The sequence below is a fragment of the Dendrobates tinctorius genome, unplaced genomic scaffold (assembly GCF_039654945.1).
Source record: "Dendrobates tinctorius isolate UK_male_01 unplaced genomic scaffold, ASM3965494v1 ptg000046l, whole genome shotgun sequence".
NCBI lineage: Eukaryota > Metazoa > Chordata > Amphibia > Anura > Dendrobatidae > Dendrobates > Dendrobates tinctorius.
The window spans coordinates 17,324,487-17,340,607 of record NW_027361714.1 but is presented as its reverse complement, the minus strand read 5'-3'; the positions used below and the strand labels follow the sequence as shown (position 1 = coordinate 17,340,607).

General features: G+C 56.1%; 1 protein-coding gene and 1 long non-coding RNA gene across 3 annotated transcripts in view; one reads left to right on the top strand and one right to left on the bottom strand.

Moving 5' to 3' along the window:
- LOC141089382 (uncharacterized) overlaps positions 1 to 16,121 on the top strand; it is a 153,491-nt gene that overhangs the window by 19,872 nt on the left and 117,498 nt on the right. The gene's annotated exons all lie outside the window — the stretch shown is intronic.
- Positions 1 to 16,121, bottom strand: part of SMPDL3A (sphingomyelin phosphodiesterase acid like 3A) — a 145,036-nt gene that overhangs the window by 127,427 nt on the left and 1,488 nt on the right. Inside the window, exon 1 of one of the 2 annotated variants that reach the window (XM_073575739.1) lies at positions 8,480 to 8,614. The exons of the other annotated variant lie outside the window; for it this stretch is intronic. The gene's annotated coding sequence lies outside the window, so the exon portion shown is untranslated. Of the gene's footprint in view, positions 1 to 8,479; positions 8,615 to 16,121 lie in introns of those variants that run through there. 2 annotated transcript variants of the gene reach the window in all.

The following is a 16,121-nucleotide window of genomic DNA, read 5'->3' as shown; positions in this document are numbered from 1 at the left end:
GCTGGAGCGAGTGGTGGTGGTAGTGGGGGGAGGGCTGGCCCATCTGCCCCCCCGGCCGCAGGACCCCAACGTAGTTATGCGGGGGCCGCGGCCGGGGGTCGGGGGGGTCCTGGGGGGGTCTCCTCGCCTCCGGGCTCCAGGGACGGCGTTTTGCACCGCCGTTTCCTGGAGGCTCTCAAAAGGGGAGAACGGTCGATTGTGGTAGAGGGGAGGATGGTGGACTTGTCTTTCTGGATAGAGAGACATGGCCTTGCCGCCTTCCAAGAGCAAAGGGAAGGAGGGACTGTTTGGTCTCTCCCTACAGCCGGGCAGGGGCCGCAAAGGAGGAATGTGGTCCGTCTTAGGTGGGGGGGCAATGATGCTTGCCCGCCTAGGAGCAGGGTGGTTGAGCTCCTCCTTAAGATGGGCTTCGGGGCGAACGACATCTTCGCCCTGATACATCCTTCGGCGTCCCGCTTCTTTGACGTCAGTTTCGTGCGGCCAGAGGGGCTTGAGCTCTTCTGGTCGAACTACGAGCTGGTGCGGGAAGAGCCCGGATGGCGAGATTTCTTAGCGCAAGCGGTGTCTCGCCAAAATTCCGTCAAGCGAGTGACCGTAGTTACATGTAACGAGTCTCTCGCAGGCGTGGACATCATGACGTGGCTTTCCCGTTACGGGGAAGTCACTGAAGTCCCCAAAAAAAATCGGGACGAATTCGGCATTTGGTCGGGGGGCTGGACCTTCATGGTTAAGTTGAAGGTTTCCGGCGGCACGGTCACCCACATCCCTTCCTCGGCGTTCCTGGGAAGGGACAGGATCCTGGTCTTCTACCAGGGGCAGCCGAAGGTCTGCCACAAGTGCGGCGACCCCACTCACTTCAGCGCAAGCTGCAAGGTGCAGAAATGTGCCTTGTGTGGTGGGGTGGGTCATCTCGCCGCCTCGTGTAAAGATATTCGCTGTCACCTGTGTGGTGACCTAGGCCACCCTCTTAGCCGCTGCCCTCGCTCCTTCTCCAATGCCGCCACGGGCCCGGTGGGGGGAGACCGTGAGGGAGAAACCCCTGGCGGTGTCCCTGCTGCTGTGGCGGGTGGTGGTGGAGGGGAAGGGGCTAGGGGACCAGTGAGGAAAGGCATTGTCAAGGCAAGGGGCCCCGCGTACCAGCGGCGGCAGGAAAAACGCCATGTAGGCGGGGGGCAGGTGGTGTCCCGGGCGACCGGGTCGATGCCTGCTCCTCCCTCCAAGCCCGTGGCAAGAGCCTCTGAGGTCCTGGGGGAGCGTGCGGTAAGAGAGGAGATCAGGAGGATGGAGAGGGAGGAGAAAGCGGCTGACTCAGACGGGTCCTCTCAGTATGAAAGTGTTGAGGAGGATGTCCAGGGGCAGCCTACAGTACCGGGTGACAGACCCAAGCGTGCCAAGCGCAATAAGAAGGGGAGGAAGAAGACTGTTAAGCCTTCAGATCCTCCCCCACCCCCGACCATCAGGGTGCGTACGGAAGGGCCCGCTGACCCCCCTCTGATTGTTCTCTCCAATCGGTTCAGTGTCCTCGGAGGCTCAGATGATGAGCCGCAAGACGGGGATGCTGGGCCGGGGGTACCACCGGAGAGTCCTTCAGGGGATGGTGGAGTCCGTCCCTCAGGTGGCACTGTTCCTCCTGGGGGGGGGGACAGACCTGGAACCCGGGGGCGAGGACACCAGGGGAGGGGGGATGGATATGTCTGGGGCATCTTTGAAGAGGAGGATGTCCGACCCCTCCCCAGATGGAGATGATAAGATGGGGAAGAGGCTGGCCGTCCAACTCGATCACCCATGATGGCTGAACTCGCCCCGTTGACGCTGGCGTCTATTAATGTCGCCAGCATAAAGTCAGATGCGGCTCGCTTCACGGCCTACGATTTTTTCTCCCGGATTGAGGCAGAAATTTTATTCTTGCAGGAGACCAGAATAACTGACATGGGGGCCATCCATAAAGCACGAAGGGAGTGGAGGTGCGGGCCCTCATACTGGTCTCTTGCGGCCGAGCCGTATAGCGGGGTGGCGGTCCTTTTTAAGACCGCAGATGTGGAATGCAGACGGGTTACCGAGTTGGAAATGGGGAGATGCCTGATCCTTGATGTCTTCATGAGGGGACAAGAGCTTCGGCTCATTAACATCTACGGCCCACAGTCAAAGTGGGACCGCAAATGTCTCTTCCTGAGGATCAAGCCCTTTCTTTTTACGAGCCGACAGGTGGTCTTCGGTGGGGACTTCAACACCATTACGAGGTCCCGTGACCGGGGGGGTCCCGGAGATCGCCTGGCTTATGATAGCGTCGCGTTGAACAGCATAGCCAGTGAAGCTCGCCTGGTGGATGTCCACATCCGGCACACCCCAGGTCACGGGGGTTTCACCTATCATAGGGGTAGCAGTAGGTCTAGAATAGACAGGTTTTTTTTAAAGGAGGACGCCATCTTTTCCGCGCCGTTGAGGTGGAGTTCTCCGACCACTGTCTAATTTTCTTTTCTCTGAATGTTGCAGAGACTCCTCGGATGGGAAGAGGGCTGTGGAAGCTCAATTCGTCCCTGCTGGAAGAAGCGGAGGTGAGACAATCCTTCGAGGATTTTCTTCAGAGCCAGGTACCGCTGTTGGATCTCTGTAGTAGTAAGTCAGAGTGGTGGGAGATCTTCAAAAAGCGGGTGGCAGGGTTCTTCCGCCAGCTCTCGAGCCTCAGGTGCTTGAACAGGCATCGCTTGTACCAGGCCCTGGGGAGGAAACTCGAGCAGCTTGTCTCGACTGGAGGTGACCGCGAGGAAATCTCCAGGGTGAAATCTTTACTCAAGAGGTGTCAGTATGATAGGCACACATCTTTGGTTTTTGAGAGGGATTTCGGGAAGTACCGCTCGCCCGACCCTTACAGAAACTGCAAGATGTCAGTGAATTGTAAGATGGTGACTGGACTGATTGACAGTACAGGGTCCCTGAACAGATCCAAATCAGGGATCTTGGAGGTGGTCAGATCCTTTTACTCACACCTCTTGGAAAGGAAGGATCTGGATCGGGACAGGATGTCGGCTTTCCTGGCCGAAGCCGTCCCTGAGCCAGGGGGTGATCCCGCTCTTGATGTTTTGGCAGAAGAAATCAGGGAAGAGGAAGTTAGACTGGCCATTGATGGGCTTCGGCCCAAGAAATCGCCAGGTCCGGATGGCTTAACATCCGAGTTTTACAAGACTTTTAGGGACTCCTTGGTCCCCCTCTTGACAGGGGTATTTAATGAGTGTCTTTCCTCGGGCACTCTTCCCGAGTCAATGAGGAAGTCAGCCCTCATTATCCTGTCAAAGGGTAAGGATCCGTCCCGTATCGAGAATTGGCGTCCCATAGCGCTTCTCGATACGGACCGGAAGGTTCTGGCCAAGGTGCTTTTTAATCGGCTGGTGAAATTTGCACCCCGGCTCCTTTCGGGGGCCCAGCACTGCTCTGTTCCAGGCCGCAGTACTTTTAGTGCTGTACTCGGTGTCCGAGAGGCAGTGGAGCGGGGTAGGGCAGGCCACTGGAAGGGGTACTTGCTGTCCTTAGACCAGGCGAAGGCCTTTGACCGGGTCAACCATGAGTACCTCTGGTCCGTCCTTTTGAGGTACGGTCTGCCCGGGAGGTTTGTAAATTGGTTAGAGACCTTATACCAAGGGGCTGAGACTTTCCCGCTGGTGAACGGTTGGTCAGGTCACCCTTTTGAGGTGGGTTCTGGGGTCCGTCAGGGCTGTCCGCTGAGCCCGCTTTTATACGTGTTCGCGATTGATCCCTTCCTGAGGAGGGTCGATCGTGGACCGTTGGCGGGAGTCGGGATGGACCAGGCGGGCTCTGGGTCCTCTCTGAGGGTGGTGGCGTACGCCGACGATGTTTCCCTTTTCGTATCCTCGAGAGGGGAGGCGGACTGGGTTATGTCGGAGGTGGTACGCTACTCGGAGGCATCCGGATCCATGATCAACCGGGACAAGTGTGAAAGTCTCTGGCTGGGAGGGGGAGATCCTAGTTTTGGTCTCCCGGACACCCTCCCAGAGCCTCAGGCCACCGCCAAAATTTTAGGCATCAGTTTTGGCCCCGGGGACTACCCCCAGCAAAATTGGGAAGGCAGACTGAAGATCGCCGCCCAAAAGGTGGACCAGTGGAAGGGTTGGACTTTAACCCTGAGGGAAAGGGTTGCTCTGGCCAAAGGCTATTTGCTACCTTTGTTAATCTATCTGGGCAGCGTGTGCATCTTGCCAGAGCCCCTCTGGACACGGGTCTACAGCCTGTTCTTCCAACTGTTATGGGGGAACAGGCTCAACCTAATTAAGAGGGAGGTCACATACCGCACGAGGAGACTAGGCGGGTTGGGTATGGTCAACCCAGTGGTGTTCCTGGTAAACACCTTTGTCAAGATTAATATTGCAAACCTCTGGCAAGAGAGGGCTCCTCCGTGGGTAGTCTCCTGTCGGGGTTGGCTTCGGCCTTTCTTCCAGGAATGGGAGGCAGGAGGGCGAGTGAAGGACCTGCGTACACCTCATGGGCATCTCCCGGCTTACGCTACCCCGGTTCTGAAGGTGATCCGCCGGTGGGGTCTGGGAATGTGGGAGATCAGGACCATGTCGAGGCAATGCCTTGACAGAAGGGTCCTGATGACCCATTTCCAGAAGCCCCTGGCCCTTAGGGATTGCCCAGGCCGGGATCTGGAGGTCGGGCTGGGGTTGTTGAATTCCAAACGGATCCCCATGAAGTTTTGGGACTTGGCCTGGCGCTGCTTTCACGGGAGACTGTATGTAAGGGACAACCTGAAGTACAGGAACTCTGATGATCGGGGTTGCCCCCGGGAAGAGTGTGGCGACGTGCTGGAAAGCATGGAGCACTTCCTGCTTCATTGTCCCTTTAATACAGAGGTCTGCAACAGGGTGGGTGCTTCCATACGCTGGCCGCGGCTGGCGTCCCTCTCCTATGCAGAGTGGGCCTATGGGGCATTCAGAACCCTGGGTGGCCGGGACCCGTGCACTTTATTCCTAGTTAGTGTAGTGGTTAGGTTCTACACTTGGAATGCACGGTGTTTAGTTTCGACGCAGCAGAAATCCCTCCCAAGGGACGAGGTTGTAGGCAACATCTTGGGTGACCTGGTGAAGGTCCGTTCTCTGGAGTTCGAGAGGTTGGGTACGAGGAAAGCCTCTCAACTTTGGAGAGGTCTTTCCCTTTAAGATCGTACTCTAGGGAGAGCTAGGCCCGTGTGAATGAAGTAGGGACAGCATAATTTCACCTGGGTGTGATAGGGACAGAAGTAGGGGCAGATAGGGACAGGGAGGGACAGGCACTGAGGGTCAGATAGAGAGTTAGTTATGTTAAGTTAGGTAGCATAGGGGCAGAGAGGGACAGGTAGGGGCAGTTTCTTCAGGGACAGAAGTAGGGACAGTCTTTAGTTTTCTTTGAGGGACAGGGTGAGTCTGTTAGTTAGGGATGGGGCCTCGAGAACTCCCTTCCTGGTGGTGGGCTATTGCATGCCACTGTAGAATTTTTGTTTTGGATACATAGAATTAATGGATATTGGGTTTGCAGGCACTGAACTTGGGCCTGCAAAAAAGATAGAAATAGGATGTGTAGGAAATAAGGTAAAAAGTATGGTTTTCTTGAATTAAAGTGATATATGTGTAAATGTTTAATATGTGGTTTTTTTTTCATAAGGACTGTCATGCAGATGCACATGTTTTTTTTAGTTAGAGTGCATGGGGGGGTATAGTGAGTTTGGGAGGGGGGTGTATGGGGGGTGGTGGATGGGAATGGATGGAAGAAAAAAAGAGAAAGAAGGACGCCAAAGAGGACGCCAAAAGGAAGGGAAAAAGAAATCGAAGGGAAGAGGACATGACTCTGGAAATTAAAAAGTTCACAGTTAAAGGTGTTTTGGGAGAGGAAGCCATAAACTTTTGGCTATGAGTGTGGTTAAGGCCACGAACTTGTGGACCTGTGGTGTTGGTGGGGGGAGGTTAAACGGACGTGTTGCCTTATAATAATAAAAAAAAAAAAAAAATTATAAAAAAAAAAAAAAAAAAAAAAAAAATCTTAAAAAAAAAAAAAAAAGTAGGGGTGTTAAGTAGGTGATGGTTAAAACTTAAGCCAAGGAGAGGTTGTATTATGTTAAGGCAGAAGGGCTAGATTTTCTTTTCCAGTTTTGTACATAGTATGAATGAAAGGGCGAAAGGGTATGTGTGGGGTGAATGAATGTTGAATGATAGAGGGTTTCTTTGTTATCTTTTCTGTTAAATGATGGTAAAAGAAAGGTTTAGGGAAAGTGTTGGGGGTCCCTCGAGCTGCAAAGCTTGGGGACTGGACTGGAAAAATTGCGGTTTTTGCACATGGTTTTTGTATGTTAATGTTGGTTAGAGTTTGTATTTTTGTTGTTGTATGTTTTACTTTCTGGAATGTTATGTTTGTCCTTTTTGATACGGTTAAAAAAATAATAAAATAGAGTTCCAGCTCCTCCCAGACAGGAAGTGGAGAGGGCGGAGCGCTGCTGCTGCTGGTGGGATCGCTGCTGAGTTCTCCTGGGAAGGGAGGATTTTCTACCGGGACTCTTTCACCTGCCCCCTTCCCAGGCAAGGAGAGACCTCCCTGGGACTGAGCGTCGGGGCTAAGCCCCTGGCTCCCCCCCCGGCAAGCCTGCTGGGGGTGGGGGGCCCTCTTACCATCAAACAACACCTAGCCAGTCCCAGGGATGGGGAAGAGAAGGACCCAGGGTGGCCAGATGGAAGCTCCAGGGACCAAGCCTCCCGGAGGCAGCGACATGGCGGCCGCCCCCCCCGGAGGTGAGGCCTCCACCAGCAGGGGTGCAGCGGGAGCCCCCCCTACCATCTGGGGCTCCAGGATTGCGGGGGAGTCGGCTGTAACCTTCGCCTCCCGCATCCACGCTCACCTCGGCGAATACAAGGAGGCCGGTGGCGACCTGATAAAGCTCCGGGGGGAGCTGCAGGGAGCCCGGGCTATCGCCAAACAACGGCTCCCTGCAGAGCAAAGAACTGGAGTGGCCGCCATGGTGAAGAACCTGATGAGGGAGGTCAAGGCCCTGGAGGAGAGGAGAGCGGCCATCCTGGACGGCAGCGGTCCCTTCCGGGAAAAGCTCTGTAATGATGACCGGTTTAGGGCCCAAACCGGTGGGCCTCCTGGGGGGTCAGGAGACTCTGCCCAGGTGGGGGAGGAGGAGGAAGATGGCGGGTCATCGGCGCCAGCCCCACCTGAAGACCTGGTGTGCAGCAATGGATCCCAGGTAACATATAGCGGGATTGCCCCTGAGCAAGTGGCTCCCCCACTGGACTCCAGTTACTCGGAGGAAAGTGGGTGCGAGGGGGAGGACGGTGGTGGTAATAGCAGTGAGGGGGGCTGCCTCGTCCTGCAGCAAGTGAGGCAGATCGAGTCCCCAGAGCGGTTTGGCACGCTGCTGTTTGGGGACGAGGTCTGCCCAGAGGACGGGGCAACCGGGAAGAGGAGAAAAAAAAACAAAAAAAAAAACTACAGCTAAACCGGCTGAAAAGCTGGTTTTTGCTCCTCTTTCCGGGGCCTCCCTGTCCCGCAGTATGGAACCCGCTGCCCACCCCGGCTCGGGCCCTGTGGTGGGTCCGCAGCGAGGGAGCGGGCAGAGTGATGTGTGCCTGGACTCAGCTGTCATGTCTAGTGGTGGCAGCGGGAGTTCAGGCAGCGACATGGAGGTGGTCGGTGCTGGTGCCAGCGGTGTAAAAGCCGCTGGCGGTACAAGATGTAGTGATGTTCGGGCTCAGTCCCCGGTGGCAGGGGGGGCTGGCCCGGCGTCAGGTACAGCCAGGGCCGCACCTCCGGCGGCGAGTGCTGGGGCTCCTGGGCCCCCCACGAACGGATCCGTTAAATCTGGATCGCCGGTGGGGGTCCAGGGGCCTAAATGGGGCGTACCAACAAGACAGCTCAGGCGGCGCAGGGTGCTGGTAGCCCCCCTATCGGCGCCCGTGGCGAAGGCGGGGTCTCAGGCACGCCGGCCCAGAAATGGGTCCGTGCAGGAGGCTCCGCCACCACTGGGTGACGTGGGGGAGTGGCCGGCCTTGCCCTCCTCGAGCGGTGGGCTCAGAGTGGCGGCAGTAGGGGTCCGTGAGGGGGGCGTGGCCTCCCCGGGTGTCGCCAGGCCTGCAAAGGCTGCGGCATGCGGGGGGGCGTGTCCTCCTCGGCCATAGTCCCGCCCGCTAAGCCCGCGTCACCCGGGGGGGGCGTGGCCTCGCAAGGGGCCGCTGCTCCGCCTGTGGTGGCTGTGGCTGGCGGGGGGGCGTGGCCTCGGTGGTCGTAGCTCCGCCCGCTGCGCTGACGTCACCCCGGGGGGGCGGGGCCTCGCAAGAGGTTGCTGCCCGGCCTAGGGGGGCTGCGGCTGGCGGGGGGGGCGTGGCCATGGCGGGCCCGCGGCCCTCTGTCCCACCCACCCTTCCCAGCAAAAATACTCAAAGCTTCCAACAAACCCCCAATGCTGGTGGGGAGTTGTCGGGGTCCCCGGCCCACCTACCGTTGTCTGGGGGTGCGGGGGCTCTGGCGCTTCCAGTGGTGCCAGCGGCGGGGGTAAAGAGTGGAGGAGCAGGGCAGGGTGCGGTGCCAGTGGCCGTCCCTGCCCTGAAGAAAATTACTAATGATGACGGAAAGAAAAAAAAAAAAACAGAGCTGGAGAAGCCAGGAGTTGCTGCTGCTCCCAGACCCAACAGGATCACTATGGAGGACAAGATGGAGGTCCTTAAAGGGGCAGCGGCACTCCTGGCCAGCGGCACTGGCCAGCAAGTCAGCCAGGACGCTTCGGGCAGCAGAGGGCCCCCAGCAGGTGGGAGGGAGAATGGCAGGGAAAAAGGAAATAGTAATGTAAATAATAAAGGAAATAGTAATGTAAATAATAGTGGAAAAGATAGTGAGTGTGATAGTGAGTATGAGAGCATGAGTGACATTTTTGAGGAAATGTTTGCGGATATGGATAGGGATATGAGTGATATGGATGAGGGAGTGAGTGGAGGTGTGAATGGGACTGAAAGGAGTGCTAGTGTGAATGTGGGTGTAGGTGCGAGGGTGAGTGCACATAATAAAGGAGTGACCGGAAGAGTGACTGGGAGAGTGAATGAAGGTGCTGGAGCGAGTGGTGGTGGTAGTGGGGGGAGGGCTGGCCCATCTGCCCCCCCGGCCGCAGGACCCCAACGTAGTTATGCGGGGGCCGCGGCCGGGGGTCGGGGGGGTCCTGGGGGGGGTCTCCTCGCCTCCGGGCTCCAGGGACGGCGTTTTGCACCGCCGTTTCCTGGAGGCTCTCAAAAGGGGAGAACGGTCGATTGTGGTAGAGGGGAGGACGGTGGACTTGTCTTTCTGGATAGAGAGACATGGCCTTGCCGCCTTCCAAGAGCAAAGGGAAGGAGGGACTGTTTGGTCTCTCCCTACAGCCGGGCAGGGGCCGCAAAGGAGGAATGTGGTCCGTCTTAGGTGGGGGGGCAATGATGCTTGCCCGCCTAGGAGCAGGGTGGTTGAGCTCCTCCTTAAGATGGGCTTCGGGGCGAACGACATCTTCGCCCTGATACATCCTTCGGCGTCCCGCTTCTTTGACGTCAGTTTCGTGCGGCCAGAGGGGCTTGAGCTCTTCTGGTCGAACTACGAGCTGGTGCGGGAAGAGCCCGGATGGCGAGATTTCTTAGCGCAAGCGGTGTCTCGCCAAAATTCCGTCAAGCGAGTGACCGTAGTTACATGTAACGAGTCTCTCGCAGGCGTGGACATCATGACGTGGCTTTCCCGTTACGGGGAAGTCACTGAAGTCCCCAAAAAAAATCGGGACGAATTCGGCATTTGGTCGGGGGGCTGGACCTTCATGGTTAAGTTGAAGGTTACCCGGTCACCCACATCCCTTCCTCGGCGTTCCTGGGAAGGGACAGGATCCTGGTCTTCTACCAGGGGCAGCCGAAGGTCTGCCACAAGTGCGGCGACCCCACTCACTTCAGCGCAAGCTGCAAGGTGCAGAAATGTGCCTTGTGTGGTGGGGTGGGTCATCTCGCCGCCTCGTGTAAAGATATTCGCTGTCACCTGTGTGGTGACCTAGGCCACCCTCTTAGCCGCTGCCCTCGCTCCTTCTCCAATGCCGCCACGGGCCCGGTGGGGGGAGACCGTGAGGGAGAAACCCCTGGCGGTGTCCCTGCTGCTGTGGCGGGTGGTGGTGGAGGGGAGGGGGCTAGGGGACCAGTGAGGAAAGGCATTGTCAAGGCAAGGGGCCCCGCGTACCAGCGGCGGCAGGAAAAACGCCATGTAGGCGGGGGGCAGGTGGTGTCCCGGGCGACCGGGTCGATGCCTGCTCCTCCCTCCAAGCCCGTGGCAAGAGCCTCTGAGGTCCTGGGGGAGCGTGCGGTAAGAGAGGAGATCAGGAGGATGGAGAGGGAGGAGAAAGCGGCTGACTCAGACGGGTCCTCTCAGTATGAAAGTGTTGAGGAGGATGTCCAGGGGCAGCCTACAGTACCGGGTGACAGACCCAAGCGTGCCAAGCGCAATAAGAAGGGGAGGAAGAAGACTGTTAAGCCTTCAGAACCTCCCCCACCCCCGACCATCAGGGTGCGTACGGAAGGGCCCGCTGACCCCCCTCTGATTGTTCTCTCCAATCGGTTCAGTGTCCTCGGAGGCTCAGATGATGAGCCGCAAGACGGGGATGCTGGGCCGGGGGTACCACCGGAGAGTCCTTCAGGGGATGGTGGAGTCCGTCCCTCAGGGGGCACTGTTCCTCCTGGGGGGGGGACAGACCTGGAACCCGGGGGCGAGGACACCAGGGGAGGGGGGATGGATATGTCTGGGGCATCTTTGAAGAGGAGGATGTCCGACCCCTCCCCAGATGGAGATGATAAGATGGGGAAGAGGCTGGCCGTCCAACTCGATCACCCATGATGGCTGAACTCGCCCCGTTGACGCTGGCGTCTATTAATGTCGCCAGCATAAAGTCAGATGCGGCTCGCTTCACGGCCTACGATTTTTTCTCCCGGATTGAGGCAGAAATTTTATTCTTGCAGGAGACCAGAATAACTGACATGGGGGCCATCCATAAAGCACGAAGGGAGTGGAGGTGCGGGCCCTCATACTGGTCTCTTGCGGCCGAGCCGTATAGCGGGGTGGCGGTCCTTTTTAAGACCGCAGATGTGGAATGCAGACGGGTTACCGAGTTGGAAATGGGGAGGTGCCTGATCCTTGATGTCTTCATGAGGGGACAAGAGCTTCGGCTCATTAACATCTACGGCCCACAGTCAAAGTGGGACCGCAAATGTCTCTTCCTGAGGATCAAGCCCTTTCTTTTTACGAGCCGACAGGTGGTCTTCGGTGGGGACTTCAACACCATTACGAGGTCCCGTGACCGGGGGGGTCCCGGAGATCGCCTGGCTTATGATAGCGTCGCGTTGAACAGCATAGCCAGTGAGGCTCGCCTGGTGGATGTCCACATCCGGCACACCCCAGGTCACAGGGGTTTCACCTATCATAGGGGTAGCAGTAGGTCTAGAATAGACAGGTTTTTTTTAAAGGAGGACGCCATCTTTTCCGCTGTGTCCGCCGTTGAGTTGGAGTTCTCCGACCACTGTCTAATTTTCTTTTCTCTGAATGTTGCAGAGACTCCTCGGATGGGAAGAGGGCTGTGGAAGCTCAATTCGTCCCTGCTGGAAGAAGCGGAGGTGAGACAATCCTTCGAGGATTTTCTTCAGAGCCAGGTACCGCTGTTGGATCTCTGTAGTAGTAAGTCAGAGTGGTGGGAGATCTTCAAAAAGCGGGTGGCAGGTTTCTTCCGCCAGCTCTCGAGCCTCAGGTGCTTGAACAGGCATCGCTTGTACCAGGCCCTGGGGAGGAAACTCGAGCAGCTTGTCTCGACTGGAGGTGACCGCGAGGAAATCTCCAGGGTGAAATCTTTACTCAAGAGGTGTCAGTATGATAGGCACACATCTTTGGTTTTTGAGAGGGATTTCGGGAAGTACCGCTCGCCCGACCCTTACAGAAACTGCAAGATGTCAGTGAATTGTAAGATGGTGACTGGACTGATTGACAGTACAGGGTCCCTGAACAGATCCAAATCAGGGATCTTGGAGGTGGTCAGATCCTTTTACTCACACCTCTTGGAAAAGAAGGATCTGGATCGGGACAGGATGTCGGCTTTCCTGGCCGAAGCCGTCCCTGAGCCAGGGGGTGATCCCGCTCTTGATGTTTTGGCAGAAGAAATCAGGGAAGAGGAAGTTAGACTGGCCATTGATGGGCTTCGGCCCAAGAAATCGCCAGGTCCGGATGGCTTAACATCCGAGTTTTACAAGACTTTTAGGGACTCCTTGGTCCCCCTCTTGACAGGGGTATTTAATGAGTGTCTTTCCTCGGGCACTCTTCCCGAGTCAATGAGGAAGTCAGCCCTCATTATCCTGTCAAAGGGTAAGGATCCGTCCCGTATCGAGAATTGGCGTCCCATAGCGCTTCTCGATACGGACCGGAAGGTTCTGGCCAAGGTGCTTTTTAATCGGCTGGTGAAATTTGCACCCCGGCTCCTTTCGGGGGCCCAGCACTGCTCTGTTCCAGGCCGCAGTACTTTTAGTGCTGTACTCGGTGTCCGAGAGGCAGTGGAGCAGGGTAGGGCAGGCCACTGGAAGGGGTACTTGCTGTCCTTAGACCAGGCGAAGGCCTTTGACCGGGTCAACCATGAGTACCTCTGGTCCGTCCTTTTGAGGTACGGTCTGCCCGGGAGGTTTGTAAATTGGTTAGAGACCTTATACCAAGGGGCTGAGACTTTCCCGCTGGTGAACGGTTGGTCAGGTCACCCTTTTGAGGTGGGTTCTGGGGTCCGTCAGGGCTGTCCGCTGAGCCCGCTTTTATACGTGTTCGCGATTGATCCCTTCCTGAGGAGGGTCGATCGTGGACCGTTGGCGGGAGTCGGGATGGACCAGGCGGGCTCTGGGTCCTCTCTGAGGGTGGTGGCGTACGCCGACGATGTTTCCCTTTTCGTATCCTCGAGAGGGGAGGCGGACTGGGTTATGTCGGAGGTGGTACGCTACTCGGAGGCATCCGGATCCATGATCAACCGGGACAAGTGTGAAAGTCTCTGGCTGGGAGGGGGAGATCCTAGTTTTGGTCTCCCGGACACCCTCCCAGAGCCTCAGGCCACCGCCAAAATTTTAGGCATCAGTTTTGGCCCCGGGGACTACCCCCAGCAAAATTGGGAAGGCAGACTGAAGATCGCCGCCCAAAAGGTGGACCAGTGGAAGGGTTGGACTTTAACCCTGAGGGAAAGGGTTGCTCTGGCCAAAGGCTATTTGCTACCTTTGTTAATCTATCTGGGCAGCGTGTGCATCTTGCCAGAGCCCCTCTGGACACGGGTCTACAGCCTGTTCTTCCAACTGTTATGGGGGAACAGGCTCAACCTAATTAAGAGGGAGGTCACATACCGCACGAGGAGACTAGGCGGGTTGGGTATGGTCAACCCAGTGGTGTTCCTGGTAAACACCTTTGTCAAGATTAATATTGCAAACCTCTGGCAAGAGAGGGCTCCTCCGTGGGTAGTCTCCTGTCGGGGTTGGCTTCGGCCTTTCTTCCAGGAATGGGAGGCAGGAGGGCGAGTGAAGGACCTGCGTACACCTCATGGGCATCTCCCGGCTTACGCTACCCCGGTTCTGAAGGTGATCCGCCGGTGGGGTCTGGGAATGTGGGAGATCAGGACCATGTCGAGGCAATGCCTTGACAGAAGGGTCCTGATGACCCATTTCCAGAAGCCCCTGGCCCTTAGGGATTGCCCAGGCCGGGATCTGGAGGTCGGGCTGGGGTTGTTGAATTCCAAACGGATCCCCATGAAGTTTTGGGACTTGGCCTGGCGCTGCTTTCACGGGAGACTGTATGTAAGGGACAACCTGAAGTACAGGAACTCTGATGATCGGGGTTGCCCCCGGGAAGAGTGTGGCGACGTGCTGGAAAGCATGGAGCACTTCCTGCTTCATTGTCCCTTTAATACAGAGGTCTGCAACAGGGTGGGTGCTTCCATACGCTGGCCGCGGCTGGCGTCCCTCTCCTATGCAGAGTGGGCCTATGGGGCATTCAGAACCCTGGGTGGCCGGGACCCGTGCACTTTATTCCTAGTTAGTGTAGTGGTTAGGTTCTACACTTGGAATGCACGGTGTTTAGTTTCGACGCAGCAGAAATCCCTCCCAAGGGACGAGGTTGTAGGCAACATCTTGGGTGACCTGGTGAAGGTCCGTTCTCTGGAGTTCGAGAGGTTGGGTACGAGGAAAGCCTCTCAACTTTGGAGAGGTCTTTCCCTTTAAGATCGTACTCTAGGGAGAGCTAGGCCCGTGTGAATGAAGTAGGGACAGCATAATTTCACCTGGGTGTGATAGGGACAGAAGTAGGGGCAGATAGGGACAGGGAGGGACAGGCACTGAGGGTCAGATAGAGAGTTAGTTATGTTAAGTTAGGTAGCATAGGGGCAGAGAGGGACAGGTAGGGGCAGTTTCTTCAGGGACAGAAGTAGGGACAGTCTTTAGTTTCTTTGAGGGACAGGGTGAGTCTGTTAGTTAGGGATGGGGCCTCGAGAACTCCCTTCCTGGTGGTGGGCTATTGCATGCCACTGTAGAGTTTTTGTTTTGGATACATAGAATTAATGGATATTGGGTTTGCAGGCACTGAACTTGGGCCTGCAAAAAAGATAGAAATAGGATGTGTAGGAAATAAGGTAAAAAGTATGGTTTTCTTGAATTAAAGTGATATATGTGTAAATGTTTAATATGTGGTTTTTTTTTCATAAGGACTGTCATGCAGATGCACATGTTTTTTTTAGTTAGAGTGCATGGGGGGGTATAGTGAGTTTGGGAGGGGGGTGTATGGGGGGTGGTGGATGGGAATGGATGGAAGAAAAAAAGAGAAAGAAGGACGCCAAAGAGGACGCCAAAAGGAAGGGAAAAAGAAATCGAAGGGAAGAGGACATGACTCTGGAAATTAAAAAGTTCACAGTTAAAGGTGTTTTGGGAGAGGAAGCCATAAACTTTTGGCTATGAGTGTGGTTAAGGCCACGAACTTGTGGACCTGTGGTGTTGGTGGGGGGAGGTTAAACGGACGTGTTGCCTTATAATAATAAAAAAAAAAAAAAAAAAAAAAATCTTCTTAGGGGTGTTAAGTAGGTGATGGTTAAAACTTAAGCCAAGGAGAGGTTGTATTATGTTAAGGCAGAAGGGCTAGATTTTCTTTTCCAGTTTTGTACATAGTATGAATGAAAGGGCGAAAGGGTATGTGTGGGGTGAATGAATGTTGAATGATAGAGGGTTTCTTTGTTATCTTTTCTGTTAAATGATGGTAAAAGAAAGGTTTAGGGAAAGTGTTGGGGGTCCCTCGAGCTGCAAAGCTTGGGGACTGGACTGGAAAAATTGCGGTTTTTGCACATGGTTTTTGTATGTTAATGTTGGTTAGAGTTTGTATTTTTGTTGTTGTATGTTTTACTTTCTGGAATGTTATGTTTGTCCTTTTTGATACGGTTAAAAAAAAATAATAAAATAGAGTTCCATCTCCTCCCAGACAGGAAGTGGAGAGGGCGGAGCGCTGTTGCTGCTGGTGGGATCGCTGCTGAGTTCTCCTGGGAAGGGAGGATTTTCTACCTGGACTCTTTCACCTGCCCCCTTCCCAGGCAAGGAGAGACCTCCCTGGGACTGAGCGTCGGGGCTAAGCCCCTGGCTCCCCCCACGGCAAGCCTGCTGGGGGTGGGGGGCCCTCTTACCATCAAACAACACCTAGCCAGTCCCAGGGATGGGGAAGAGAAGGACCCAGGGTGGCCAGATGGAAGCTCCAGGGACCAAGCCTCCCGGAGGCAGCGACATGGCGGCCGCCCCCCCCGGAGGTGAGGCCTCCACCAGCAGGGGTGCAGCGGGAGCCCCCCCTACCATCTGGGGCTCCAGGATTGCGGGGGAGTCGGCTGTAACCTTCGCCTCCCGCATCCACGCTCACCTCGGCGAATACAAGGAGGCCGGTGGCGACCTGATAAAGCTCCGGGGGGAGCTGCAGGGAGCCCGGGCTATCGCCAAACAACGGCTCCCTGCAGAGCAAAGAACTGGAGTGGCCGCCATGGTGAAGAACCTGATGAGGGAGGTCAAGGCCCTGGAGGAGAGGAGAGCGGCCATCCTGGACGGCAGCGGTCCCTTCCGGGA